This window comes from Phyllostomus discolor, chromosome X, assembly GCF_004126475.2.
Source record: "Phyllostomus discolor isolate MPI-MPIP mPhyDis1 chromosome X, mPhyDis1.pri.v3, whole genome shotgun sequence".
Taxonomy (NCBI): domain Eukaryota; kingdom Metazoa; phylum Chordata; class Mammalia; order Chiroptera; family Phyllostomidae; genus Phyllostomus; species Phyllostomus discolor.
The window spans coordinates 93,498,556-93,512,189 of record NC_050198.1 but is presented as its reverse complement, the minus strand read 5'-3'; the positions used below and the strand labels follow the sequence as shown (position 1 = coordinate 93,512,189).

The following is a 13,634-nucleotide window of genomic DNA, read 5'->3' as shown; positions in this document are numbered from 1 at the left end:
CTAAAAAACATGCTAAGATGCTAGACATATTAAATATATTTGAATCACCTTGGCAACTATGATTTGTCTTTAGATGAATAGTATTCAAGAAATAATGATAGCAAGATGAAAGCCATGATTGCCCATGAAGATAAAGTTTTGGGATACATTGCGTGATTAATTTTGGTGGTATAACTAATTATGGACCTGTGGTTTCTTAATATAGCAAGTAACAATACCTCTAGAACAAACCAAAAAACTGAAACTAAAAGAGAGTTTCAGCTCAAATGTAGAGAACCCCAGCAAAATTAAACCACCACTCATCGCTGCATGATACATATGGACACTAGATAATAAAAATATAAATTGGAAAGTAGGGCACAACTATAGTAATAGTAGTACACTGACAGATATCCATGTCAGCTTATCATGGGGAATGGGCTTACTTGGGCAATGTTACACTTAAGGAAAAAAGTTAAAGTTACTGCAACAAAGGTATAATAAAAATATATGAAATATACTTGGAAATTTTGGAATAGTATGTTAAGTCTTTAACAATATACTCCCTCAGGCATTTTTCATATATGGAGTAATGTATTCTTGTGAGATTGACTGGTTTTAGGAGAAACACAATCTTTGGTACTTGATATAAATAAATCATCTATACATTTTTAGCTTGTTAGGGAAATTTTAACATTGATTCTAATAAATCAGAATGAAGCTAAGAAGTAGGGTTATCAAAATAAGCAAATTGTACATCAGCATACTGTATACTGCACAGAAACACCAATGTCAAACTTTGAGCCAGAACCTGTAATTCCACAAAGTCAAGAAGTGAAACATTGTATTTTTTGAACTATAAGACACACGGCCCCAAATTTGGGAGGAAAAGTGGCATGCATCTTACAGTCCAAATGTAACTTACCTGGCTCACTGTGGGTGGGGGCAGTGGTGGAGTGGGGTCACAGGTTATTAAATATTTTACCACATTTTTTGCTTCAAAATGTTTTTTCCTATTTTCCTCCTCTGAAAGCTAGGCGCATCTTATGATCTGGTGCGTCTTATAGTTTTAAAAATATGGTAAGCACCCCTGAAATTCTTCAAATCGCCCTGGCCGGTATGGCTCAATGGGTTGGAGTGTCGCCCTGTAACTGAAGGGTTGAAGGTTCAATTCCCAGTCAGGGTACATACCCAGATTGTGTGTTCAATCCTGGGTCTGGGTATGGACAATCCCTGGTCTGGGTTTGTATAGGAAGCAACCAATTCATGTTTCTCTCTTACATTAAAGTTTTTCTTTCTTTCCCTTCCTCTCTTTTTGAAAGCAATGATAAAGTGTCCTCAGGTGAGGATAAAAAAAAAAGGAGGAGGAAAGAAATTCTTTGAATGTATTTTTGGCTCATGAGCAGAGTCATTAGGTTAGCATATTAATACTCTATCAGAACCCAAATAATGATGCAAGCGGTGCAACATCAGTTCAAAAGGGCAACACTTTGTGGATTAATGTGTCCATAAGGTGGTGACAAGCTCTGAAATACTTTCTGACAATGAAGAACACAAAAATCTCCAAAAACTGGGTGGTAGATGCCTAAACTTGTAGGGAAATAGCCGCTGTAACATACATAATAATTACGCTGACGTGCTTTAAAAATGCAACTCACCTCAGTGAATGTGGAGATGAAATTAACAATATTAGAAGCAAATGAACAGTTTATATCAAGACTAAAATATTTTCTTTTTAGTACTATCAGATTCTAATGTTGATAGAAGTTTCCTATGACCAATTTTCTGATGGGAGGAATAAACCTAATATATCCAAAGGACATTGTATTTCTGGGTAAATTGAATAATGCTGAGTTTCCATTGTCTCCTTTTTGTCCACTAAACTATGCAAAATCTGGATGAACTTTTTTTGGAGTTTTAAGACTCCAAAAAACCCCATTCTAATGTTGGACCTATGCAATTGGCAAGACTACTATTTTACATATTATCTAATGAAAGTGAGCTATAAATCACACCGCCAATAATACATACCTAAAACTGCAATAGCAGAGAATCACAGTGCTGTCAAGAACCCTGCAATATTACTGTTGTCTTATCATCATTGGAGCATAAAATTGAAAGTAATAATCCCTGAAGGGAAATAGGCAACCAATACCACTAATACAAACTCTGGACAATTAAGTACTAGTGAATTTCCACCATCATTGCTTATTGTCCACAAGAATGTACAAAAGACAGGTACAGTGTAAATGGATGAGTAAGACACCAAAGGGACTGGTAAATAATCTTTCTTGTTTATACTGTTAAGAAGCAAGGAAAACCCAAATTACCAGGCCTGAAAATCTTGAGAATTCATTGAAATTATTTAAATGTCTAATAATAAAAGATGCTCAACAATCTTATAATATGTTAGTGACTCAGAATGGAGAAATTAGATGGTAATACTACTGGGAAATTGGAGAGCAGTATCTGTTGTGTAGTTATTTGGTAAAGGGCGCTATCATGTGGACAAAGTAGGTACTACATAATTTAGTGACCACAAGATGGTGCCAAATTCCTACCAGTCTCATTATTTCTGATTATGTAGCAGAGGTATTAAACTGCACTGCTGATGGAACTAATTTCCTACATTCATGTGAACTTCAAACCCTCTACATTCCCAAAGGGCAGTGATGTATGTACCAATTGGGTAGCATAAAATTCTGAATTAGCTCCAATATGTCTGCAGTTCACTGACAAATCTGGAAAGGCCTGATACATTACAACCTATCAATATGTGACACCATTACCATAGATTTAATAGTCAATGGAACTAATAATAAAACAATGGCCAAAAGACAATATTGGAGCTAATAGAATCAGGGATATATTTATGACTACATTTACCCATATATACTTTGGCCTATCAAAGTTCCTTCAGTTCAAAAGTTAGAATGGAAACTCATCACTTGCTAAACAGCAAGGCAGTGTAGACAAATTTAGTACAAAAATATCAAATAATTACATAACTCTAAATTTTGCAACCATGGTCAACCAATTCTGTGAGCATCCTGATTACCAGTATTTTGAACTCTGCATCTGATAGGTTGGCTATCTGCATTGCTTAGTTTTATTTTTAGAGATTTGATCTATGCTTTCATTAGGGCCATATTTTTTAGTCTTGGTGTACCTGGTATGTAGTAAGGGGAAGAGCCTCAGGTATTCACCAGGTGGGGCGACCCATGTAGCTGCATTGTGGTGCTGTAAGTGCGGGAGGGGTCCGAGAGGGAACAATGCTATTTGCTCAGCTCTCTGACAGCTTTCAGTCACTTCCTCAGCTTCCTACAAGCAAATTGGGCCCTTCTGGTGCTGATTCCTGGTGGGTGGGCTTCTGTATGTTCTAGGACCCTGTGGGTCTCTCCAACGAACTCTGCCATGAGGCTGGGAGTTTCTCCCGCCGCTGCAATGCCCACAGGTTTTTACCGCCAGAGTTTTTGAGGCTTTTTTCCCCATGCTAGAACCCTGGGTTGTGCGGTCTGTCTCACTCCCCAGTTGTTCTTCCTAGTTATCCGCATGTAAATGGAGGCCCACCCAGTTCACCACCTGCCACCTTGCCTGCTGGGGCCTCTAGCTGCAACCTCGCCATGCATCCTCTCTGCCCCAGCCACCCATCTCTGCTCCTCCTACCAGTCTGAATGAATGTTTCTTCTTTAACTCCTTGGTTGTTGGACTTCCATACAGTTTGATTTTCTGGCAGTTCTGGTTGTTTTTTGTTTTTGTTTTTGTTTTTAAATTTGTTGCTGTCCTTTTTTTGGTTGTGTGAGGAGGCAAAGTGTATCTACCTATGCCTCCCTCTTGGCCAAAATCCAAAGCTTTCCTTTCTTGACCCATTTTAATGTGTGCTTGATGGTGAGCTGTGAACCACAAATTGCAAAGGAAGCTTTCAGGGAACTTAAAAAAAATAAGCATGCCAAGCATACTAAGCACACCTCATCCAAATGGCAAGTAACTCAATATAGAATATTGAATACAAGATGCACTGGCCATTCTGGCTGGCAGTAACCAAAGATTACCTTTATCAATGTTTGAGGGTATTAGAAAGTTCTTTGGGATAAGCGTGCCACAAAGAAAAGCATTAGGCTCATTCCTTTTCCTGCTGAAAGCAGTGTTCGTTCTCTTCATTTAAAACCCATTCAGAATTATTCTTGAGGCCTATGCTTGTGATCATCCTTCTGGCAAAAAGCCATCTCACTATATTCTTTACTGCCTGCTCTGGTCCTAACATAAGATATGGGATTTCTTAAATTGTTTATTTTAGAGTTCCATCTAAGACCTCACAACTCTAGCGTATACACTTCACTACTACATGTAGTTAAAAGGCAGTAGGGCAGTAAGTTCCTGAAATGAACACCAAGAGTTCAGCATTGTGGTGTCTCTCTGGACAGCCTTCTAGTCCTGATAAGCAGAAACCAGTGAAAAGTATAGCTAAGCCAAAGACATCTCAACCCACAGGCCTGCTGGAATTTCACCAATACACATGATAGTAAACTGCTAAGGGGATTCAGGAACATGTCTACATGGTATACTATTCACTGAAGGGAAAGTGTTGGGTATTGTTCTCGATTGTCTTATGAGGTAATCTCATCTTTGAAGAATACTGGCTTCTTGTATTAAGCGAACATAGTTCCACTATCAACTAAAACTACTTCTCTCTCTCTCTCTGTATGTAATTGTTTATGCTATTACAGTTGTCCCAATTTATCTCCCTGTGTCCCCCTACACTCAGCCCACCTCCCACCCCCATAGTCAATCCCCACACTGTTGTCCATGTCCATGGGTCATGCATGTATGTCCTTTGACTAATCCCTTCACTTTCCTTCTTTTAAAAATATTTTTACTAATTTTTTGTTTTTAGAGAGAGGATAAGGGAAAGAGAAAGAGTGGGAGAGAAACATCAGTGCGTGGTTCCGTCTCATGTGCCCCTCACTGGGGACCTGGCACAGAACCCAGGAATGTGCCCTGCCTGGGAATTGAACCAGTGACCCCTTGGTTTGCTGGCCACTACTCAATACACTAAATCACACTAGCCAGGGCTCTCTTTGCTTCTTTCAATCAGTTCCCACCTGACCCTCCCCTCTTACAGCTGCCACCCTGTTCCATGTTTCCATGCCTCTGATTCTGTTTTGCTCATTAGTTTACCTTGTTTATTAGATTCCACCTATAAGCGAGATCATATGGTATTTGTCTTTCACTGACTGGAGTATTTCACTTAGTATAATAGTATCCACATCCATCCATTCTCTCACAAAAGGTAACAGTTTTTTTTTTGCTGATGTATAGTATTCCATTATGTAAATCTACCACAGATTTTTATCCACTCATCTACTGTTAGGAACTTAGGCTGTTTCCAGCCCTTGCCTATTGTAAATTGTGCTGCTATGAACATTGGGGTGCATAGGTTTTGAATTGATGTTTCAGGATTCTTAAGATATATTCCCAGAGGTGGAATTGGCTGGTCAAAAACCAGTTCCATTTTTAATTTTCTTAGGAAATTCCATACTGTTTTCCACAGTGGCTGTACCAGTCTGCATTCCCACCAGTAGTGCACTAGGGTTCCCTTTTCTCCACATCCTCTCCAACACATGTTTGTTGATTTGTTTATGATGGCCATTCTCATGGTGTGAAGTGATATCTGATTGTGGTTCTAATTTGCATCTTTCTGATGGCTAGTGATGCCGAGCATCCTTTCATATGTTTCTGGGCCCTGCGTATGTCCTTGGAGAAGCGTCTGTTCAGGTCATTTGTTCATCTTTTAATTGGATTATTTACCTTCCTAGAGTTGAGTCTTATAAGTTCTTTATATATTTTAGAAATTAACCCCATGTCCAATGTATCATTGCAAGTATGTTCTCCTATACAGTGGGTTCCCTTTTCAATTTTGATGATGGTTTCTTAGCTGTGCAGAAGCTTTTTCATTTGATGTATTCCCATTTGTTTATTCTTTTTCTTTGTTTCCCTTGCCCTAGAAGATATATCAGCAAAAAAAGTTGCTTCACGGGATAGCTAAAATTTACTGCCTATGTTTTCCTCTAAGATTTTTATGGTATCACCTACCAGCTTTGTGGCTCTGTAGGGGGAGTGTTCAGTAAGTGGACAATGACCTCTGCTCACCTTTCTTTCTAGGAGAAAGCTGTCCCCCAGTTTTCACCTTGATGTCAAACACTTTACTTCCTCCCTATATGTCACTGGTGACCTTCAATCTCCTACCCCAGTGCTAGAGCTCAGACGGAATGAGTCTGAGTGAGTTCATGTGTGGGTTTTGGAAGGGGAGCTGCTTGGGACTCCAGCACTTCTTTCACTGACTCAATTCCTGCTGATGTTTGCAACCAGAAGTTGTGGGGACTTATCTCCCTGGCACTGTAACCTAGGTCTGGTGGGCCTGGTGTAGGGCTGGTACTCCTCACTTCCAAGATATCCCTCCTGAATTTGTATCCACCACACGTGGGTGTGGGACAAACTCGTTCTGTGTGTCTGACCTTCCTACCAGTCAGGATGGATGTGGTTTCTTTAATTGTGTAGTTGTTGGACTTCTATTCAGCTTGATTTCTGACAGTTCTGAGTTATGGTTGTTCTATATTTTAGTTGTAATTTTGATGTTGTTGTGAGAGGAAGCTAGCCGTATGTACCTATGTGCCATCTTGATCAAAAGTCTGTCTTGAATGTGCTTTTTCTTTTTTTTAAATTGAGGTTGCTTTCTAGTTCCATGACATTGTGATACACCCCCCCCCCAAATTCTTGATACGATTTAAATCTTCTTGAATTTGTGTCCTAACATGTGGTCTATCATGTGGTCTTTGTGTCCTAACATGTGGTCTATCTTTGAAAATGATCCATGTGTACTTAAGAAGAATGTGTATTCTGCTGCTTTGGGATGACCTGTTTTGTAAATATCTATTAAATCCATTCGATCTAGTGTATCATTGAGATAATTCTTTCCTTGTTGATTTTTTTGTCTGGAAGGTCTATCTATTGGTGACAATAGGGTGTTAAAATTCCCTACTATGATGTATTGCTGTTGACCTCTTCTTTACTGTCCACCAAGATTTTCTTTATATATTTAGGAGCTCCTATGTTGGCTGCATTTATGTTTACAAGGGTTATATCCTCTTGTTGGATTGATCCCTTTAATATTATGTAGTGACTTTCTTTGTCTCTTGTTATGGCCTTTGTTCTGAAGTCTGTTTTGTCAGATAAAAGTATTGCTACCCCAGTGTTTTATTCATTTCCATTTGCATGAGATATGTTTTCCCAAACCCTTCACTTTTAGCCTTTGTAAATATTTTCTTCTGAGATGGGTCTCTTGTAGACAGCATATACATGCGTCATGTTTTCATATCCATTCAGCTACCCTATGTCTTCTGATTGAAGCATTTAATCCATTTACATTTAAGGTTATTATTTTTAGGTACTTATTCATTGCCATTGTTTGTTTTTTAAACAATTTCATTCTCCTTAAACCAAATAGTAGATGAGTCTTTTGGGGAAGGGAGGGAGAAAGAAAGGGAGAGAAACATCAATGTGTGGTTGCCTCCTGTGTGCCCCCTACTGGGGACATGGCCCGCAGCCCAGGCATGTGCCCTGACTGGGAATCAAACCAGTGACTCTTTGGTTCACAAGCTGGTGCTCAATCCACTGAGCTACACCAGCCAGGGTCATTGCAATTGTTTCTTTATACCTAATTTCCTATGTCTCTCTATTTCTTCTTCTTAAAGTAATTTCTTTAATATTTTTTGCAATTCTGATTTGGTGGTAGTGAACTTTTTTAGCCTTATCTTCAACTGTAAAATGTGATGGAAGTGATAACGGTCAAGTTACTGAAACAGATGGCTTACAATCTAGTGGCTGTAGTTACATGGTTGTTAAAGTGTCCTATATTTACCAGAGAATAAGATCCTTTCAGGCATGTGAAATCCACAAAAAGTCTTTAAAATCTCAGTACACCTGGTTCCCCTTACCCATCACCTCCCAAATTGAACACAGTGGTAGATACTCAGGAAACACCAGAGGACACAAGCTATCCTATCAGTCTCATAAGGCATGAGAAGCCAGGCAAAGGGTGGAGAGGATCGTTGGGTATAATAATGGAGGCATCTCAAGTTGGGACTTCTGTATAAAGATGATGGTCCAATAAGTCTATTTTCTTTTTTTTTCTTTTTTTTAAAATATTTTATTTATTTATTTTTAGAGAGGGAAGGGAGGGAGATAGAGAGAGAGAGAGAAACATCAATGTGCGGTTGCTGGGGGTCATGGCCTGCAACCCAGGCATGTACCCTGGCTGGGAAACGAACCTGGGACACTTTGGTTCCCAGCCCGCGCTCAATCCACTGAGCTACGCCAGCCAGGGCCAATAACTCTATTTTCAACATATTAAGCACTTTGGAAGTAAAACAGGGAAGTGGCAAAGGAATAATTATTTTCAAAGCACTGCTATTAACTATAGTGCCTGCTGGACAGGGCTGGGTAATTACTAGAGGTCCAATCTTTATCCCTGACTTTGGTGGGGGGCACTTGATAGGTCACAAAAACCTGTGTTTCCTGATTCCTGCTGGATATATGCCCTTCCCTCCATGCTGCCCCAACACCTCCTGTGCTGTTCCCTATCAGCCTGACATCACATCCCCATACCACAGGAAACTACGCCATCCCTACTGCTTTGGTGGCTTAAATGACAGTCTGAAGTTGTCCATCTCCCAGCACTTGAACTCACCCAGAGCATGCACAATCATTGTCCCCCAAAATACATAGAACCAGGACTGGCATTAAGGGGACAGAGGTGGGATTGGGCCTTGCCAAGGAGATTAGGTGATGTGAAGATGGCTGCTGTGATCACATTTCTTCTTGGACTGCTGCTTGATTTCTTCAAAGTACTATTCAGCCTTTTCTTCTTTTAAACATATTCCATATGGACCCTCCATTCCTTCCCCTCTTCCCCTGTTCCCCTAAACCCTCAGGTCCTCACTCCTATGTATTCTCCCTACCCAATAACTCTCAAATAGAATTCCTAATAGCATCAAGCTGTATGACAGAAAATGTTGACCAGCTGTTTACTACCCCAGGCAATCATCTGTTCAGCTCTAATACTCTATTGAGTATGAACTTGTATTCCTTTCCTCAGACTTCAGATACTTTTACCTTGAGGCTCAGGAGGGGCAACCCAGGACAGCTCTGGTGATAGCAGTGACCCCAAAGGAGTTGGAACAATTACAACCATCTTCTGAGATGCATCAGCTTTCTGAAACAGCAACAGGTTGTGGACGATGGGAAAGCCTAATAATGTCAAATGAGCCCTTGTCCTACCACCGTGCTTCTTGGACCTGAAGGCACCTTCCAGATTCTTCCTAAAGTTATCTTATGGTTTGGTCATTAGGCATGCAGCAGCAGGATAAATGTAAGTGATTCTAATTCCTGGTATTTGTCATTCCTCAGGGGCCAGGGTGAAACAATGTGACTTCCTGGACAGACTAACTTAATTCCGAGGCACTATAAAATAAAAGATCACTGGTAATGTGACCATTTATTTACTTAACAGCCAAGCTGCTATTAAACTAGAGCTGAGTCACCTGGGGTTAAAGCCTCACAGACAGAAAAGCAGGGAGGCAAGACACAGAGCATAGGCCAGAGTGCAATACAGAAGCCTTCAACAAATAAGTCTAGCACACACAACCACTTTTTTTTTAAAGATTTAAAAAAGATTTTATTTATTTATTTTGAGAGAGAGGGGAAGGGAGGGAGGCAGAGAAACATCAATGTGTGGTTGCTGGGCGTCATGGCCTGCAACCCAGGCATGTACCCTGACTGGGAATTGAACCTGTGACACTTTGGTTCACAGTCTGTGCTCAGTCCACTGAGCTACGCCAGCCAGGGCAGGGCCTCATTCTTAAGATGCTATAATGCCCTTCATTTGCCTGGCTCCAGACATGGACCCCAAAAGACCAGCACATAGAAACACCTTGTACCACAAACTGTAGCTGAGTCACTGACGCTCCTGAGATCCCAGGAAACCATGATTCCCAACTCCAACATGTTTATATTCCAAAAGAAGGATAAATAACCCACACACTCACTCCCATCCACTTTGCTGATAATTTTATGAGGATTTCTTTATTGTATAAGTGTGCTAGCTTTTCTAGGCAGGTGGTTAAACTCTAAATACCAAGGATTGGAGAAAAAGGTGAGAAAGGAGATTATTTTTAAAAAATTCAAGATAATGTTAGATTCAAATTAGATCAATGGAAGGGGTTAAGAAGAGATAATAAGTACATGTACCAGAGGTAGAAGAATAAACAGGAATACCCAAGGAGCCTTCTATGTAGGGACTAAGAGTTTGGACCTGGATATAAATTCCAGCTCTATACATAACTTGCTGTGTAACCTTTGACAAGTCACCTACATTATGTAAGCTGTGATTTCCACGTCTGTAAGACATGGATAATTATAGTCATAGAAGCTAAAGGAAAGGATTATTGTCTGTATTAAATCCTTTAATATATGAACTGTGCCTGACAAATAGTAACAATTCAATAAGTATTAGCTACTTCTGAATCTAGGGCCCAGCAATCTGGGTCTGTCAGTCACAGTGCTTTGCTCTTCTTACTAGGGCTGTAATTGCCAGGTAAGAAACTGAACTCTGTATTGTGCCTGGTGTGGGAACTTGTGCACATTACAACTGGAATGACTTTCATGTATGTGAACTTAAGTGCATTTAACTTAAACCTGAAAAAAACTTAAGAGCTAGAAATTCAAAAACTTCATGACCAAGCCAAGGCTAAGAGCCAATAAAAAGAACAGATTCTCAATTCCAAAGGGAATTAAAAAAAAAATTGTGTATTTATTTTTAGAGAAAGGAGAAGGGATGGAGAAAGAGAGGGAGAGAAACATCAGTGTGTGGTTGCCTCTCATGTGGCCCTCACTGGGGACTTGTCCCACAACCTGAGCATGTGCCCTGACTGGGAATCAAACTAGCGACGCTTTGATTCGCAGCCTGCACTCAATCCTTTTTGATACCCAAAGCCCGTACTCATTCTATCTTGTTGAAGCAGGTCTCTATCAGGGCAGTGAGCACTGACAGCCCCAACCATTGCCACAGGAATATCTCTGAAGAACACACGGTGCTAAATTCTCCCTCTGTGCATAGCATTTTTCTTTCCTATTAAAAAAATATGGTACTTACAAAACAACTGCCCTGATGGGGGCAGGCTAACTGCACTGCAATTGAATCAAATGCTTAACTGCTACCATGTGTATCCCTTTGACAAGTATTAAGTGCATTTGAGGCATGTTGCCAGGCAAATATTGGGAAATTTTCATGTTTGAAGGGTAGCCATGTTTCCCTTCCTTCAGTATGTGTAAGTGAATTGAATCCTGAACATTCAAAGCTTCTTGGAATGTAAAATGCCATGAATTGAGTCTTCAAATTCAAATTGTAACTTAAAAAGCATTCTGATCTTGTTAAAATTATCTCTCCAATTCACACTTTGAATATCTGTGCAATGTAGATGATATAATACCAATTTAAATTAACACATTAGGGGATGCAGGGAAGAGAATATCTGCAAGGCACATGATAGATAAAAATTAATAGGAATGTAGACATAAGATACTCAGTTTGACACAGTAAAGCTATATTATTAATGGGTTTTCTTTCAAATAAACCAGTCGTACAATGCATTACAGTTTATAACTTATTCTGCAATTTAAATGAATAAAACTGTCTCCCTCTTTTTGGAAACACAGCCCTCTCCCTAGCAACATTATAGACTATGGGATGGAATGGTTCCTCACCTAAGTTAACTCTGCAGTCCTCAGTGGACAAAGTGGCAAGTCAAATGGAGGCTTAAGATCTGAATGTAAAGTGGCCAGAATTTCCAAAGCCGAGCCTAGAAAGACACATTTGGGGCAAAACAGTTGATGATAGGTTGGCTCCCAGAAATCTCTGTCCTGGAAGCCAGATAAAGAAACCAAAAAGCAGTTAGTTCTCTACTTGGGAAGCCAATGGAGTACTTTGGAACAACACTCATTCTAAAGGGCTTCTTCTGTGAAATGTGGTTAAATTGCATAAACGTGTATAATAATGTTGTTAGGATGGAGACATCCCAAGAGGTAATACCCTTGACCTCTCTGGTCAAGGGTAATTAGAAACATCCAAAGATGACATTGTAGTATCCTGGGGCAATTAAGAGCTTAGGCTCTTGCATCATAAGATGTGGATTCAAAAAGGGGTCTAGCCCTGGCTGGTATGGCTGAATGGATTGAATGCTGGCCTGCAAACCAAAGAGTTGCTGGTTTGATTTTCCATCAGGGCACAATGCCTTTGTTGTGGGCCAGGTCCCCAGTGGGGGGCACACAAGAGGGAACCACACATTGATGTTTCTCTCCCTCTCTTTCTCCCTCCTTTCCCTTCTCTGTGAAAATACATTTAAAAAATCTTTTTGATAAAAAGGGAGTTCACCATTTACTAGATTACTATTCTTTGCCATGTTCTGAATTTCCTTTGGTTTGATAATCTGTCTTTAAGATGTAATAAAAAATGCTAGCACAGTGGATAAAATTTATTACATCAAGTAGAAGCAATTACAACAATTTAGGTTTGGCTATCTCTGAAACAAACAAACCTTGGGGAAAATGGCCTCGAACCATTTCTGTATGATTTACTATGTCTGCCGTGTTTAAAAACCAGATGTGGAGATGAGGGTCACATCCAGTTGTTCTACTAGAGATGCACCCCTGTTAATCTTGACACAGCTATCCTGTAAACTCTTCTTTCTGTATCTAGCATGGTCCAGCATTTATACTTTTTTTAAAAAGGCAATTCTTAAGGAGTTCCTCATCTTTCTAGGAGCACAGTCACCACTCAGCATTGAAAAAAAGACCTCATTTTTATCTCCAACTAAAGCTTCATTGTTAAAGATAATGAGACAGAGCCTACAGAGCACAAGCTCTGGGGCCAAATTGCTTGACTCTGTGACATGTAGGGGCAATGTTACTGAGGGTAACTGAACTGAATTACCCCTTCTGAAAAAATAAGGGCTAATATTATGGTTCATTTCCTGAGCATCAAAAGTAAGTTAATGCACACAAGGAATACTGTGTAAAATTTACTATGTGCTCAGTTAATGTGAACTATTACTTTCAAAAGACTGTTATTTGTCAGTTGTATAAAATGTACTGCTGTTTGAAATAGACCAAATAGATAAGAGAGGGTTAAGGGGTATTTAAATGAGAAGGAACACAGTGATCCCTCACCTATCTTGGGAGTTATGTTCCAGAGAACCCCACGATAGGTGAAAATTCGAAAAGTAGCAATGTTCTATTTATTTTATTTTTTATATATATTTTAAGGCTTTATAAAACCTTCCCCCACTCCTATAAACCTTTCCCACTCTCTTCTTAACCTTTCCCACACTCTTATAAACACTTCAAATGTTCTTAAACACTTTCTACACTCAAACCTATGTAATTTTAACAACATATAAAATTCTATATGGGTACTCACCAGTGAAGTATACTACAACTTGAATGATGAATATCATGAATCATGTAGCTGTGCAGTACTGATGCCAATGAAGGTGGCGATGATGAGATGAATGTACTGCACAGCCAAGAAGAGCATTACAGCT

General features: G+C 39.7%; 1 long non-coding RNA gene across 1 annotated transcript; it reads left to right on the top strand.

Moving 5' to 3' along the window:
* Nucleotides 1-7,593: 7,593 nt before the first annotated feature.
* On the top strand, nucleotides 7,594-9,692 carry LOC118498545. Its single transcript, XR_004901035.1, has 2 exons — nucleotides 7,594-8,140; nucleotides 8,361-9,692. It is a non-coding gene; the product is annotated as an uncharacterized LOC118498545 (long non-coding RNA).
* The last annotated feature ends 3,942 nt before the right edge of the window (nucleotides 9,693-13,634 follow it).